At 48.5% G+C, this 16,929-nt stretch overlaps 1 protein-coding gene across 2 annotated transcripts in view; it reads right to left on the bottom strand.

Moving 5' to 3' along the window:
- The window catches only part of LOC147667216 (la-related protein 7-like), a 211,620-nt gene that overhangs the window by 158,571 nt on the left and 36,120 nt on the right, over nucleotides 1-16,929 (bottom strand). The gene's annotated exons all lie outside the window — the stretch shown is intronic.

Here is a 16,929-nt window from a genome sequence, read left to right as displayed (position 1 = left end):
ACTAGTTTTCTACCTTTACCAAGGTATAGCCAAAAATACAAAAAAACTTTCTGTAATGCTCTCAGTTAGGCTGTTTTAAGAGAGCACACCAACTTCATCTAACTTAACTATCATTACAAAGGAAGAAAACACCAAAAAGCAGTAACCACTTTTGAAGACAACCTCTTCATGAGGGACAAAATGTTCAGAAATCAGATCAAGGCCAATGACCACCGAACAACCACTTTTTGACCATCTAAAGAAAACCAAAAGCTCCACCTTCAGGTAGGCCTGTAAGCTCCACAGTGCAAGGTCCTCAAACGTACCCCTAATACTGCAACTTCAGACACAATACTCCACTACTTATCCTATGTCTCTAGACCACGGGTACTCATAGTACGGCCCGGAAAGCCTTCCCTGGTGGCCTGCCGACCTTCCAGATATCGTACCCGTGTATTTTTTTAAAAATGTAATTGTGTCTTCAAAAACTGCTGGTTGCTGCAGCGCGAGTCTAAGAGACTCTGCTGCTCTGTGGGGGACGGCCGCCGGGTGATTCCAATGATAGTCCGAGTGGAGCTGCAGGGGCCTAAGAAGAGGTTAAATACAGCAAGGCCTCATTAATATACAAATGATCTTTCTAAAGACCTGTGAAGTGCTCGGGTGGGGCTGTGTGCGCCAGGGGGCTGTCTCAGCCCGGGCTAACACACGCAGGGTGAGGTGAAGAGGGTGACAGAGGGAGATAGTGGGACGGAGACAAAGGGAGAGGGAGGGAGGGAAAGGAGACCGAAACACTGGGGCTTTTTCCATTAAATATGAGCTAATGAAAACAGTTTTACATAGATACTTTAGGTAAATACACCACCTATGGTTATCTCGCCTGCTGTCTCTAATGTAGTCATTGAGTGTTTATTTAATGACAGCGCGTATATCCAGATGACTTTACTCTCAAACTGTGTGTGACAACTTCATCGCGTCAGACGTGGCACCTTGTTTGTTTACCATGTCAATTGTGCTCCAAAGACTTGTGTTATTTTCTTTATATTTATATTGAGTTAGTACTACCATCGAGCTAAATTGGCCGGTTAGTTCTACCTTAATTACAGTCATCAAATAACACGTGCTTAGCAAGAGCAGCAGCAAGTGCAGAATCCAGGAACACCGACAGGTTTCTGAGTTATGTAGACGCATTCCAAACTTGCCTGCAGTCAGCACATGTTGAAGCGCTGGTGCACTTCGGTTCGAGTAATTATGTTATTGCTGGCAATTCCTGCAATGCAGGAGTATTGGGACCACTCAGTCCAATGCAGGTAAGTAATTGAAGGTGCCAAAGTATTGCGGTACTTCAGACAAGCAGCGCTAGTGCTTAGGGCAGGGTCTTTAGAAACCACATTGTTTTAAAAACAGGCAACGTTTCTCAGTCCCGGCGTCGCAATGAACAAGATGCTGGCGCTCCCTTTTAAGGGAATTATGTTAATGGCAGCCCCTCACGGATAAATGTGCTGGGGCACTGGGAGGAAGGAAAGGGGAGGGAGACAAAGGGAGAGGGAGGGAAAGGGAGGGCGAGGGAGACAAACAGAGGGAGGGAGAGGGAGACAGTGGGAGGGAGAGGGAGACAGAGGAAGGGTGACAGACAGTGGGAGGGAGACAGCCAGAAAGAGGGAGACAGCCAGAAAGAGGGAGACGGCCAGAAAGAGGGAGACGGCCAGAAAGAGGGAGACGGCCAGAAAGAGGGAGACGGCCAGAAAGAGGGAGACGGCCAGAAAGAGGGAGACAGCCAGAAAGAGGGAGACAGCCAGAAAGAGGGAGACAGCCAGAAAGAGGGAGACAGCCAGAAAGAGGGAGACAGCCAGAAAGAGGGAGACAGCCAGAAAGAGGGAGACAGCCAGAAAGAGGGAGACAGTCAGAAAGAGGGAGACAGTCAGAAAGAGGGAGACAGTCAGAAAGAGGGAGACAGTCAGAAAGAGGGAGACAGTCAGTAAGAGGGAGACAGACAGAGGGAGGAGGGAGACAGGGAGAGGGAGGGAGGCAGGGAGAGGGAGACAGAGAGGGAGACAGAGGGAGGGTGCCAGACAGTAGGAGGGAGACAGAAAGAGGGAGAAGGGAGACAGAGGGAGAAGGGAGACAGAGGGAGAAGGGAGACAGAGGGAGAAGGGAGACAGAGGGAGAAGGGAGACAGAGGGAGAAGGGAGACAGAGGGAGGGAGAAGGGAGACAGAGGGAGAGAGAAGTGAGAGAGGGAGGGAGACAGAGGGAATGGGATAGAGGGAGGGAGACAGGCAATAAGAGACAGAGGGAGGGAGACAGGCAAATGGAGACAGAGGGAGGGAGACAGACAAATGGAGACAGAGGGAGGGAGACAGACAAATGGAGAGAGAGGGAGGAAGACAGACAAATGGAGACAGGGAGGGAGACAGAGAGAGGGGGGAGAGAGAGGGAGAGGGAGGTAGAGGGAGGGAGAGGGAGGGAGGCAGAGGGGGACAGAGGGAGACGGAGAGAGACAGAGAGAGGGGGAGGGAGGGAGAGAGAGGGCGGGAGACAGAGGGATTCAGAGGAAGGGAGGGGGAGATAGAGGAAGTCAGGGAGAGACAGAGGGAGTCAGTGGGGGACAGAGGAAGGGAGGGGGAGACAAAGGAAGGGAGGGGGAGACAAAGGAAGGGAGAGGGAGACAGAGGGAGGGAGACAGGGAGGGAGAGAGAGACAGACAGAGGGAGGGAGAGAGATAGAGGCAGACAGAGGGAGTGGGAGTGAGTGAGACGGAGAGAGAGGGAGTGAGACAGAGAGGGAGAGAGAGGGAGACAGGGAGAGAGAGCTAAAGAGAAGGAGGGAGACAGAGAGAGAGAGACCGAGAGAGAGAGACAGAGACAGAGAGACAGACACAGAGGGAGAGACAGAGAGAGAGACAGAGACAGTGACAGAGAGAGAGATGTGTATATGCCGGGTCTGGTGGCTCAGTGGACGAAGGCGTCCGCTGCAGGGTCCTGTGATCAACCTCATGGTCAGATTTTTTTTTGTTGCTCTAGCCCCTCCCCCTCTGGCCCCGCCCCCACCGGTGCGGCCCTCGGAAACACAAACCACACTGTAAATTTGGCCCCCAAGAGAAACTTTGTGAGTACCAATGCTCTAGACCATGGGTACTCGTAAACATTTCCCTGAGGGCTGTGAAGTACTGTTAGTGGCCGCATCAATGCCAGCAATGCGAGTGTCAGGGTGATAAAAGGTGGGCGTAGGGGGACGCAAAGCAGATGCATGGTATGGACAACAAACCGAGCCTTCACGTGACTTCTGTCTGCCACCAACACTATTCTCATGCACCATGAATTAAAGTCAAAGCATTAACTTCGAATGTAAATCGTGAGAGGGAAAGAGGTAGCCATCTGGTGGCTGAATTACAAATGTGGAACCAGAAAAACTGGTATCAGTCCTGCCTTCCCCACTTGAAAAAATGGTGTGATCCTAGGTAATTGGTTAATTTCACTTTGCCTCATGAATTCAGGATGTGTGCTGTACAACATCTTTTCTTGTGTTTTATCTAATGAACTATAATGTTGGTACAATCATACAACAACCAAGGATACCCACAAGGTGGTATTCACCTGTTACAACGCAATTTTTACAACGCACTACCACTACAACGCAGGCATTACAACGCATACCATTACAACGCATTGCGCTGGGGGGCGCTCTAGGATAAGAGGTAAGTTTAATTTACTATCCAACACCTTCCCTAGGGTCCACGGGGACTGGAGTTAGAATAGTAAATTATACTTACCACTATCCAGCACCCCAAAGCACTATGCGTTGTAACGGTATGCGCTGTGAATACCGCGTTGTAATGGTATGCGGAGTAAAAGTATGCGTTGTAACGTCATACATCCCCACAAGGTGCACCTGACAAATGACTTGCCTCTTCGTTCACTAATGGCATTGTTTTCAGATTGGGGGCAGTATGAATGTTTCCAAGATCATGTTTGAAAACGATCACTGATAATAAACGCTTCTCAATGCAGTGATATAATCTGATCTACTAAGGTAAAACGCTCATTCAGGTTAATAAAATTAACTTTTTTGAAGTTTGTAGAGATTTTATCACGTTTTTACAAATTTAGTGCTAGATGTATATAAACCTGAAGATGTTCCTAAAGCTACGTTGTCTAGGACACAGTCTTTACAGTTCCTTTAGTTAACGTGCAAATAAAATATGCCCATTTGTTTCATAGCTTTCTGAATGTTCCTGCTCTGTCAAGCGAACAGCAGCCCAGTGCTGCTGTTCACCAGAGGACCGCAATTAAAGGTCAGGAGGGCTGCAAGCAGCATTCGGCCCTCGGACCGTACTTCGAGTATCCCTGCTCTAGTCCAACTAGAGACAGTCAGTAGACTATTGTTCTAATCCACCAATTAGACGATTAGAGCTTATCAAAGCATATGAAAGAGTCAAATCCACTAAAACAACAGTCAATGCTATTTCTTCCATACCTGGATGATTGTTCAGCAGTCAGTCAGTTGACAGTGAAGGCCATAAAACCAACCAGAAGATACTTTTATTTTTCTTAGGAAACACAGCCAAGAAGCTCCATGCTCTACCGCTATCTGGAATACGAGTCTCAATAGATTAGTACCCTTTTTTGTGTAAGGAAGCTTACTAATTTATGTCTCATAGCGAACCAACTGTACAACTTTAATTTTAAGGTGGCAAGGGAACTAGTGTCCTCAATGGATCAAACAGTGGAGATGTAGCCTGGTGATTAGAGCTGCAGACTTTTGAACTAGTTGATCCTTGTTTGAATCTCAGCCTCAACATTTGGCTCAACATCAAGTGTTTCTTGGCAAATCTCTTTCTCCCTTTGACTAAAAATGCAAAATGTATTTGCACAATCCCCACTGTTAGACCTGGCATCCTTGGCATGGTTTACCCTTTAACGTTGTGGCTTCAACTCTCCTGTTTTTGACTTCGTTTTTGTTAGATTTAGAATTCTGCTCTCTTTACCACTGCTAACCAGTGTTCAAGTGCTTGTGCTCTCCCCTTGAAACATGGTACAATTGGCTTATACCCAATTGGCATAATGAATTTATTTGTAGGTCCCTATAAAGGTGGTGCTACCTGTGCCCAGGACCTGTAAATTAAATGTTACTAGTGGGGCTGCCCCGATTGTGAAACTTTAGAAAATGGCCCTTCACTGAAAGGTCACCCCAAACTTATTGCCTTACTTATTTTTAGGTCTCGCCTGTCGATGCGCATGCGCATCGAGCAAGGCGAGAGTATTGGGACTTATCCGCTCTTTATCCACACTGCAAGGAATCGTGGCGATTCCTTGCAGTGCCCGTGACTTTTAAGCTCAATGCGCATGCGCATTGAGCTTAAAAGCGCGTGCACGTCCGTCTTTGTTTACCCGCTCCGCCCCCTCCCCTTCCCGCCGTGTCGCATTTCTCCTCCCCCCTCCCCTCTCTTCCCTCCGGCTTGTTTGTTTATTTGACCCGCTCCGCCCCCTCCCCTTCCCGCCGTGTCGCATTTCTCCTCCCCCCTCCCCTCTCTTCCCTCCGGCTTCTTTTTTGTTTATTTTACCCGCCGTGTCGCCGTGTCTCCGATCCTTTCGCTCTCCTCCCCCCTCCCCTCTCTTCCCTCCGGCTTCTTTTTTGTTTATTTTACCCGCCGTGTCGCCGTGTCTCCGATCCTTTCGCTTGAGGAGAAAATAACGCTAATATACAATTGCGGCACAGTACACGTGAGCCTCGCCGAGCTCAAGCGCCCCAATGCTGACAATCAATGCATCACTTCACTCGAAATGGCAGAGCAAACACCCGCCCCCCAGCACGCACCACCAAAAGGAATGCTGTGACCCCCAACGGAGCACCACAATGGCAATTACCTCGTTCACTTTCAGAGCCGCACGGACATTGAGAGGAGGTAAGCTCCAGGGACTGACACGCTTGACCCGCTGCCTTTAGTTAGACAGTTGTTTGGTTTTAAAAAAATATCCACTTCAATCGGACTTTCACTTTCCTGCCACGCTGTCACCACGCCGTAATCAGTTATTTGATTTTAAAATTAAATCGCACTTTCCTTTGGCTTTGACGTTTTTAAACATGAGCATTTGCACTATTTTTATGATAGAACACGTAGCCATGAACCGGCCCACTATGGCATTGTTGAACACCCGATTGCGCTTGTACAAGAGAACATGGCATGCCGGTATCTCACTCACGTTTTCACAGGTCACACGTAATTTTAATATGAGACATCCCATACCGTAGCCACCCTCACTCACCCTCACCCTCACTCACCCTCAACCCCTCACCCTCAACCCCTCACCCTCAACCCCTCACTCTCACTCATCCTCACTCACCCTCAACCCCTCACCCTCCCTCACCCTCACCCTCACTCACCCTCCCTCACCCTCACCCTCCCTCACCCTCACCCTCAACCCCTCACTCACCCTCACTCACCCTCACCCTCACTCACCCTCACTCACCCTCAACCCCTCACCCTCACTCACCCTCACTCACCCTCAACCCCTCACCCTCAACCCCTCACCCTCACCCTCAACCCCTCACCCTCAACCCCTCACCCTCACTCACCCTCAACCCCTCACCCTCACTCACCCTCAACCCCTCACCCTCACTCACCCTCACTCACCCTCACCCACCCTCACCCACCCTCACCCTCACTCACCCTCACCCACCCTCACCCACCCTCACCCTCACCCACCCTCACCCACCCTCAACCCCTCACCCTCACTCACCCTCACTCTCACTCACCCTCAACCCCTCACCCTCACTCACCCTCAACCCCTCACCCACCCTCACTCACCCTCAACCCCTCACTCACCCTCAACCCCTCACCCTCAACCCCTCACCCTCACTCACCCTCAACCTCACTCACCCTCAACCCCTCACTCACCCTCAACCCCTCACCCTCACTCACCCTCAACCTCACTCACCCTCAACCCCTCACTCACCCTCAACCCCTCACCCTCACTCACCCTCAACCCCTCACCCTCACTCACCCTCACTCACCCTCAACCCCTCACCCTCACCCTCACCCACCCTCACTCACCCTCACCCACCCTCACCCTCACCCACCCTCACCCACCCTCAACCCCTCACCCTCACTCACCCTCACTCACCCTCACCCTCACACACCCTCACTCACCCTCAAACCCTCACCCACCCTCACTCACCCTCACCCTCACTCACCCTCAACCTCACTCACCCTCAACCCCTCACCCTCACTCACCCTCAACCCCTCACCCTCACTCACCCTCAACCCCTCACCCTCACTCACCCTCAACCCCTCACCCTCACTCACCCTCAACCCCTCACTCACCCTCACCCACCCTCACCCTCACTCACCCTCAACCCCTCACCCTCACACAGTGCAATAGGTCTCGGAGCATTTGAGTTAGAGCTTTTAGAAATGTTTATGTTTTTTTTTTTTTAATTCTTTAGCATTGGCTACAGGAAACAAAAATGCTAAAGATTTACAAAAAAACCCATAAACAATTCTAAAAGCACTAACTCTAATGCTGCGAGACCTATTGCATTTCCAATGCTTGTTTTTTGTTGCTGACCTTAGGACTCTGAGCACTTTACCACTGCTAACCAGAGCTAAAGTGCACGTGCTTATCCCTGAACATGACCCAGGTGTATAGGTAATTGGCTTATTTGATTTACTGGTTTAAGTCCTTTGTAAAGTGGTGTACCATATACCCAAGGCCTGTATTTCAAATGTTACTAGTGGGACTGTAGCACTAGTTGTGCCACCCACATAAAGACCCTTTAAAACCGGTCTTAGCCTGCCATTGCATGTCACGTGTGTGCAGTTTACTTCCACTTCGACTTGGCATTTAAAACTACTTGCCAAGCCTTAAGCTCCTCTATCAATGCATATAAGTCACCCGGCCCCCAAGGTAGGCCCTAAGTAACCTGAAGGGTAGGGTGCCATGTAAATAAAAGGTAGGACATTCACCTGTATGTTTTGCATGGCCTTGTAGTGACAAACAGCCTATCTCGTTTTTCACTACTGTGAGGCCTGCTACTCGCACAGGTAAAATTGGGAATTCCTTAAATGCACTTTCAAGATGTAATTCCTGATTACAGGAGTAGCTGCTTTATGTGTCATATCTTTGGATTGGAAATGAAAAGGAATATGCTACTTACCAGTATGCCTCTGTTCTTGGCATGTAGGGCTGCTGGCATTCATATATGTGCATAGATCGCCGCCTAGTGTTGGGTCCGGATGATTGCATGTTGTTGTCCTGGAAGAGTCTTCGAAGTATCACGAGATAGGTGGTTCCTCCCTTGGACTACAGTGCGCATGGGCATCCTCTCCATCCTCAGATTGTTTTTTGCCATTGTGGCAGAGATGGAGTATAGTACAGTAAGAGATGTCCATGCGAAGAGTGACTGCTGCGGCTGCGACAGGCACCGGGGAGGTGGGTGGGCGATATGAATGTCAGCAGCCCTACATGCCAAGAACAGATGCATACTGCTAAGTAGCATATTCCGTTCGAGGCATGTGGGCTGCTGAATTCATATCTGTGCATAGAATGTATAGCAGTATCTCCCTTAGCGGTGGCTACCAGTGTCAGTCTCAGCAGTCTGGAAAAGAGTTTTGAGAACAGCCTGTCCTACAGCAGCTTGCTGTTTTGAATGTACATCTACACAATAGTGTTTTGTAAATGTATGTGTGGTTGTTTATGTAACTGCTTTCCAAATTTTGTGTAAAGGAATATTACCCAGGAAAGCCATGGATGCCCCTAGCTTGCGTGTGGAATGCGCCCTAGGGGGAACTGTTAAGGTGCGTTTGGCTTTTAAATAACATATTTGGATGCATTTAACGATCCATCTGGCTATACCTGATTTTGAAATAGGGTTGCCTTTGTGTTGCGGTGAGAAAGTAACAAACAACTGTTTTGTTTTTCGAAATGCCTTAGTCCTGTCTATATAGTATAGCAGAGCTCTTTTGACATCTAGAGTATGCAAGGCCCTTTCAGCTACTGTCTGTGGTTTTTGAAAGAACACTGGGAGTTCGATGGTTTGATTTATGTGGAAATGGGATACCACCTTTGGCATGAATTTATGGTTTGTTCTGAGAACTACTCTATTTGCATGTATTTGGATGAATGGCTCTTGAATAGTTAGGGCTTGCAGCTCGCTAACTCTTCGAAGTGAAGTAATGGCAATAAGGAAAGCCACCTTCCAAGTAAGAAATTGTATTTCGCATGAGTGTAGTGGTTCAAAAGGTGGTCCCATAAGTCTGGTTAAAACAATGTTCAGATTCCAGACTGGTGAAGGTGGGTGTCTTGGAGGAATTACGCGTTTGAGTCCGTACATAAATGCCTTAATTGCTGGCACCCTAAATAGTGAAAGGTGTTGCCTGCTTTGAAGATATGCTGCTAACGCAGATAAATGTATTCTGATGGATGAATAGGCTAAATTGCAGCGTTGTAGGTGCAATAGATAGCAAATGGTGTTTTGAGTTGAAGCATCAAGTGGGTTTATATCATTGTTACTGCAGTAAATGACGAAATGTTTCCACTTAGCTGCATAACATGCCCTGGTAGTGGGTTTTCTTGCCTCCTTGATAATGTTCATACAGTCTGGAGGCAAGTTTAGAAATCCAAACTCTAGGATTTCAGGAGCCAGATTGCCAGGTTCAGCTGTTGCGGATCTGGATGTTGGATTTCTCCATGGCTCTGAGTTAGGAGATTGGGTGTGAGAGTCTCAGTCTTTGATGAGGCACCACTGACAGTTCTAGGAACGTTGTGTACCATAGTTGCCTCGTCCATGTGGGAGCAACTAGGATTAGCGTCAGTGAATGTTGACGTAGTTTGCGTGCCACTAGCGGTATTAATGGAGCTGGGGGAAAAGCGTACGCAAATTTGCCTGACCAGTTCATCCATATCGCATTGCCTTGCGACTGTGGATGTGGGAACCTGGCGGCAAAGTACTGGCATTTTTCGTTTTCGCTTTTGGCAAACAGATCTAACTCCGGGTGTCCCCACTTCCGGAAGAATGGTTGGAGCACTTTGGGGTGAATCTCCCATTCGTGCATTTGTTGACTGTGCCTGCTGAGCAGGTCGGCTACTTGATTGTCCTTGCCGGGGAGGTGACTGCCATGAGAAACATGTTCCTCTGAATGGCCCATTTCCACATTGCTTGAGCTAGGTGCGACAGCTGTGGTGAGTGTGTTCCTCCCTGTTTTTGAACATAATACATAGCTGTCATGTTGTCCGTCCGGATCAACACAGTTTTGTTGCACAAGTGTGTCTTGAACGCTTTTAGGGCTAGAAAGATTGCCATCAACTCCAGAAGGTTTATGTGCATCTTCTTTTGTTGTACAGTCCAGAGTCCCTGGACTGTGTAATTTAGGACATGGGCTCCCCACCCTAGTAGGGATGCGTCCGCGGTTAACACTATTTGTGGGAAAGGCTCTCGGAACAGTCGTCCTTTGCAAAGCTTTTGTGGATTCCACCAATGCAGAGAGTTGTATGCACGACTGGTTACCAACACTAGGTCCTGTAATTGCCCCTGAGCCTGATTCCACTGCCTTGCTAGGCACTCTTGGAGCGGACGCATATGTAGCCTGGCATGAGGGACTATGAATATGCACAAGGCCATCATGCCTATTAGTTGCATAAACACTCGAGCTGGTAATGAGTGTTGAGGTCTGAACCTTTTTTGCATTCCGTTGATCCGCGTTGCGTTGGGATAAGCTTTTGCTGCCAGTGTATCTATTGTTGCCCCCAGGTACTGTTGGACGTGAGAGGTTGCAAATGCGATTTTGGGTAGTTCAACAAGAAGCCCAAACTGTGCAGGAGATGGATGGTTTTTGACATGTGGTTGGCACCTTGCTGGGCTGATGGCGCGTGTATTAGCCAATCGTCCAGATATGGGTACACATGGATGCGTTCCCTCCTGAGATGTGCCGCCACTGTAGCTAGGCATTTGGTGAACACTCGTGGAGCTGTTGTGACACCAAATGGTAGGACTTTGAACTGGTAGTGCTGTCCTTGAATGGTGAACCTTAGATACTTTCTGTGAGCAGGGTGTATTGGTATATGAAAGTATGCGTCCTTGAGGTCTAGAGTTGCCAGGAAGTCTCCGTGGCGAAGCAATGGTAAGACTTGCTGGAGAGTGAGCATATGAAAATGCTCTGACAAAATGTACAGGTTGAGGGGCCTGAGGTCCAATATTGGTCTTAGAGACCCGTCTTTCTTTGGAATGAGGAAGTATAGGGAGTATACTCCTGTTCCTTGATGTTGTAGTGGGACTGTTTCTATGGCCCCCTTTTGCAGCATACTGACGACCTCTTGCTGTGGCAATGCTATATGTTCCTGTGACATTGGACGGTGCACGGGTGGTATGTTGGGAGGTGTTGAAGTGAGTTCGAGGCAATAGCCATGTTGGATAATTTGCCTGACCCACTTGTCTGTAGTGATATTTAACCAGACTGGCAGAAATTGTTGTAGTCTTCCCCCGACCGGTGTTATATGGTCTGGGGGTAGTGCCAAGAAGTCACTGTTTGGTGTTAGTGGAGGATCTATTTGCATTGCCTCCACGACCCCTTCCTTTGGTGTTATTGCCCCTGTATCCACCCTTGTTGGTGTTTTTGTTGTACGTGGATTGCGTGTTAGTTTTGTAGGTGGAGGATTGCTGTGATGCATTAATTCTGGCTCCTCCTCTATAATTGGAGCGACGAAAGGAGCCCCGGTGTTGTTGGGACTGGAGAGCTCCCATGGACTTCGCTGTTTCTGCATCCTTTTTCATTTTGTCCAGAATTGAGTCAACTGCTGGACCAAATAAAAAGTCGGGGTTTATGGGCTGATTAAGAATAGTGGATTGGACTTCATTCTTAAAACCTGATATGCAAAGCCATGCGTGGCGCCTTAGCAGCACGCTTGTATTGATGGATCTGGCAGCTGTATCAGCCGCGTCTAGGGCACATTTAATTGAGGCATTGGTGATGAGCTTCCCTTCTTGTATCAGTTCATCTGCCTGCTGTTTATAAGGGTCAGGTAAGTGTTGGAGAATTTCTTCTAAGCTGTAATAATGCGCCCTGCCATATCTGGCCAGCAAAGCCTGTGTATTGGCGATTCTCCAAGAGTTTGCTGCTTGAGCTGCTACTCTTTTGCCTCAAATATTTTTGACTCTTTTTCTGGAGGAGCAGCCTCTCCGGTAGTCTGGGAGTAAGCCCTCTTACGTGCGTTGGACACCACTAGGGAGTCCAGGGGTAGCTGCCCTTTTATGTATGTAGGATCTATAGGTGCAGCCCTATATTTCTTTTCAATTCTAGGGTTAATGACCCGTGCCCTAGCAGTGTCTTTAAAAATGTCATGTGCATGTTTTAAGTCGCCCTTTAACATGGGGAGTGTTTTTACATGTCTCTCAGATGTTGTGAGTGTATCAAAGAGAAAGTCTTCTTCAATAGCATCAGAGTGCATATTTACGTTATGGTAGGTAGCTGCTCTATCAAGTAGAGAATTAAAGGCCACTGTATCTTCAGTGGGTGATGACTTGGTTGGGTAAACTGCTGGTTCCGTAATGGGCAGAGTCCCCTCATTATCTGGTTCTCCTCCTGCACCCCATGGCGGTAGATTGGGGTCTCCAGTTGGGTTTTGTGGATAACCAAACCCCACATCTGCATCCTGATCTTCATCTGGATTGTAGTCAGGTGATGCTGGGGCATATGGGGTTGTAGGCATGGCTGGACTGATAGGTTAAAAAAGGATAGGAGAGGTAGCACAGTCTCGTTTCTTTTTGAGCGGTATTCTAGGAAAGTCTGCTATTGGCAGAGGCCTTTTCTTTTTTGTGTACACAGTCACTTTGCCAGTTGCTGGGTCAATATACAGCTTTGACTGGTCCTCTGTGGAGGGGTCTGGGTGAATAAGCTCTTCCTCCATAGTCTTTGCTTTTGGTGCTGTAGCCTTTGGTTTGCCAGATTTTGGGTCTGCAGGTTTATTGGGCTCGAACGCTTTTAGTGGTTGGATAGGTTTTTGATGTTTCGCGACACTTTTTGTTGGCTGGGTGTCTTTAGCTGGCTTCACCACCTTTTTCGGACCGAGCGGTTTGGTTGGTTCGACAGTCTTTTTAGGTGTATGTGGTTTGGCTCGATGCCTTTTTTCGGTTTGAGGGTCTTTGGCTCGACAGATTTGTTTTTGTCCACAGTAGGTTTCACCTTCGGTTCGACGTTAGTCTTGGGCGTCGGCCTTTTACTTTCGTCGACAGTGTTTTTCCCTTTGTCGATATTCAAGGCTTTGGCTTAGAGGTTGATTCGACGCGCTTTTGTTTTGGCGTCGGATCAACGTGTTCGGGCCGCGAGGTGGACTCGACGGCTTTTGGCTTCGAGCTCGACTCAACAGGTTTTGTCTTCGATGTCGACTCGACGGTCTTTGGCTTCGAAGGTTGTATTGGGACTACGGCCTTCGGCTCGAGGACCTTTTGCTTAACCACCTTTGGATCGACGACATTTGGTCCGAAGACGGTGTTGTCGAGAGGATGCCCATGCGCACTGTAGTCCAAGGGAGGAGCCACCTAAATCATGATACTTCGAAAACTCACCCAGGACAACAACATGCAATCATCCGGACCCAACACTAGGCGGCTATCTATGCACAGATATGAATTCAGCAGCCCACATGCCTCGAACACAGTCTTTACTGGTAAAGTTGGATTTTGCATTACTTATTTGGAAGTGCCAATTTAACAAAATGGGCATTTCTCCGCTCTTAGCTCTTTGCGTCACTTCTGCCTGTCTCCAATACACATCATGGTTTGGGTGACAGCTACACTTTGTGCATTCCCTCTAGACAGACACAGGTCACTCAGATGCATCTGCATTCATTTGCATACATATAGGCAGAGGGAAGGGGAGGAACTGACACACTTTAATAGGTAGTGTCCTTCCCTCACACACTGATGAAGGGTGTTACGCAGAAACCTGTCCCAGGATGCTTGTTTCCGGTTCAGGGAAGACCTGGCTTGGCAGATTAGGTTGGACTGTTCCTGTGAGGCACAGGGTCAAGACTGATTTGCATATAGCTGGGTCTGAACTGAGGTGGAGCAGTGAGCTAAAGAACGATGATGGATTCAACGCAGATCTGTGACTGGGGGTGAGTGTCTGAAAACTTTCAGCGCTCCGTCCATCATCTCTTTGTGTTTTCTCTGCCCTCACACCAAGCACTGATTAACCTACCAGGGTTAGCCTGGCAGACAAGACTGGGCGGAAAGGCGATCTGTGCACTTCAAAGGCCAACCTTTAATGTCACCTCCACTTTTAGGTATAAGTACTGGGTCTCTGACCCAATCTAATTAGACACGTGCTGGACCTTTAACCCTATACCCCTGTACCTAAATCTGCACATTGTCAGAAGGATTGCTGTGCAGCCAGGCGAGACTACCACTGTGCTAACTACTCTGCTGTGTTGGCCTGCTGCTAACGGTACTGTAGGAGGGACTGCAACTTTGTTATCTGCCTTGTTGTGCTGGCCTGCTGCCTACTACCTTTGGCTGTGTTTGACTGCATGTGTTCTCCAAGGGTCTGTTAGCTTGCCCCCTGTTCTTGAAGTCTCAGGGTTATCAAATACTTTGCTTCAACAAGATCAGGCGCTTCCCTCTACGAAGGTCCAGAGCGTGCGGACTTGCAATTTCAAGCTATGCCGATAGGCGCCATCTCTTTGTTTTATCTGACATCGAAGCGCTGAGGGAAGGCTTCTAGCGTGGACCCCAGCGTTGCTTTGGCGACCAGAGATTCCCCTGTGACGTCACAGCAGATCAGCCTGCCCATGTCTGCAGATGACACGCTGCATGCCAAGGTTGGTGCTCACCACAACCCCAGAAGGGAGGACCAAGCCGAGAGCGAAATCGCCACATCTGGGTCCCTTTACTACACTTGGGTCATATGGAACCAGCTGCCTGTCTCTAGGTCACATGACTAGGAGTAGTTGCCCATTGGGCTTTGTGTACTCATCCTAGACAGTCACACACAATAGAGAGCTTAGGTGTACCTGGATGGGCATCACTTGCAGGATTGGAGGGCAGAGCTGGGCACAGCTCTACTTACACTTGAACTGGCTGTGTCCTACCTCTACACAAAGGGCTGCCTATATTTAGTCTGGAGCCAGGACAGGGAAGGCAGGATGTCTGGGGACTTCAAAGAGAAACTTCTAAAAGCTCCTCATACCTTCCAGAGCAAGGGTACTAGATATAAATATTGGACCTCAAACACCAACTCTTCAGTTCACTTCTAGACCTGTGGATACTCTTCCAGGAAGGACTGCTGAGCAGAATGCCATTCTGCTGGACTGCTGCCCTGCTGTACTGACCTGCTGCCCTCTTGCCTGCATGAGAAGAACTGGACCTGCATCTGTTGAATCCAGGACCACAGAGTGACTCCAACGGCTAGCTGGCTAGCCTCCAGAATTGAGCCTCAGGGATAGAAGGCTCCAACAATCTTGACTCCAGCACGTGGACTGTGCTATCTGTGAGTCTACCCTGACAAGTGGTGCCACCCCAGTCCTGGACCATTGGAAGTGGACCTAAGGTGCTATTTCAGCCACAGTGGATCAAGTGAAACCAACCCATCTCATCAGCTGGGCCCCACAACCCTGAGCAGAAGCAACACAGCGCTGCTGCTGCATGGATCACCCTGCAGCAAAGACCTGCATCACAGCCTCATCAGAACCATCACTGCGCGGTGCATCCTAGATGCAGGCCCTCACATACCTTGATGATGGAGCCTCAGCGGCAACGCTGGACTCCGCACTGGAGCTCCTCCGAACCTCCACATAGCCTCGACTGCGCAACGTATCCTTGAAGCTGGACTTCGCACTGCAAAACCCATTGATGGTGTCCTTGACGATGACACAGGCACTAGCACCGCAGCCTTGCCACATCTCGGAACGGAAGCAATGCTTTGGCTGCATGGCACATCTTTGATGCAGATACTCATAATGTTCTGCAAACCAGGGTGTAAGGTACTCTGTTCAGCAGGCCACGCTGGGACCCAGTAGCCGGCCTGCGCTCCACTGCAGTCAGCCTGAACTTGTTACTTTGTCGTGCTCTGAGCGACCAGATATCCACAATTGGCGCATTGTCCTTTTTGGCACTATTTTCACTGAAATCTTTAAAACTGCATATCCGGTTCTACTGATTGGAGTTTTGTCGTTTTGGGCTGGTTTCAATTATTAAAAACAATTCTATTTTTCTAACTTGGTGTGGGGTTCTTTTTGTGTGGTGTTTTTCACATTATTACAGTTTGAAGTGTTGGATAAATTACACATTACCTCTGAATTAGTCCTGAGTGCTCTGCACCAAGCTACCAGAGGTTTGAGCACAAGTTAATAAGTTAAATGTGCCTCACCCTGACGAGGAAGGGGATTGCTGCTTGACCAGGGCACACACCCCAATCAACCAGTAGCCCAATTTCTTACAACCACTTGATATGCATGCTCTCCCAACCTCCCTCTTGTAATGTACAAAGCTCCGCTGCTTCTTAGAAAGGTTTGCGCTATATGAAATAACAATACATATCTACATACATACATACATACATACATAAATAGTGTATCACAACTGCAACTGCGTCTATATCTATTATGCCACTACAATTCTTATCTCAACTAATGAAGCCCCTCTGCCTCAATGAGGACAACACCATCACCCAATGAGCTTTACCCCACCTACAAGTTCAGTGATCATTGGACAAAAGACTGTGACCACTGACCCTCCACATGCTGTGGGACCATCCACTCTTGCTCAATGACAGTACTATGTAAAAATTATTTGTGGAATTTGGGTCATTTTGCTTCTACATCAAATGAGTCAGAGCCAGAACGTAAAGTAGTCTTTCACACATGTTCTTCCATAGACTGTCTTCACTTTTTCAAGCAATCACTTGTTAGGAGCATATGGGGCTGTTACATCTGGCATCCTTGGTGTGGTTTTCCCTGACTTT

Source organism: Lissotriton vulgaris, unplaced genomic scaffold (assembly GCF_964263255.1).
Source record: "Lissotriton vulgaris unplaced genomic scaffold, aLisVul1.2 SCAFFOLD_1138, whole genome shotgun sequence".
NCBI lineage: Eukaryota > Metazoa > Chordata > Amphibia > Caudata > Salamandridae > Lissotriton > Lissotriton vulgaris.
Note: the sequence above shows the minus strand (reverse complement) of the source record. Positions and strands in the feature narration are given on the sequence as shown.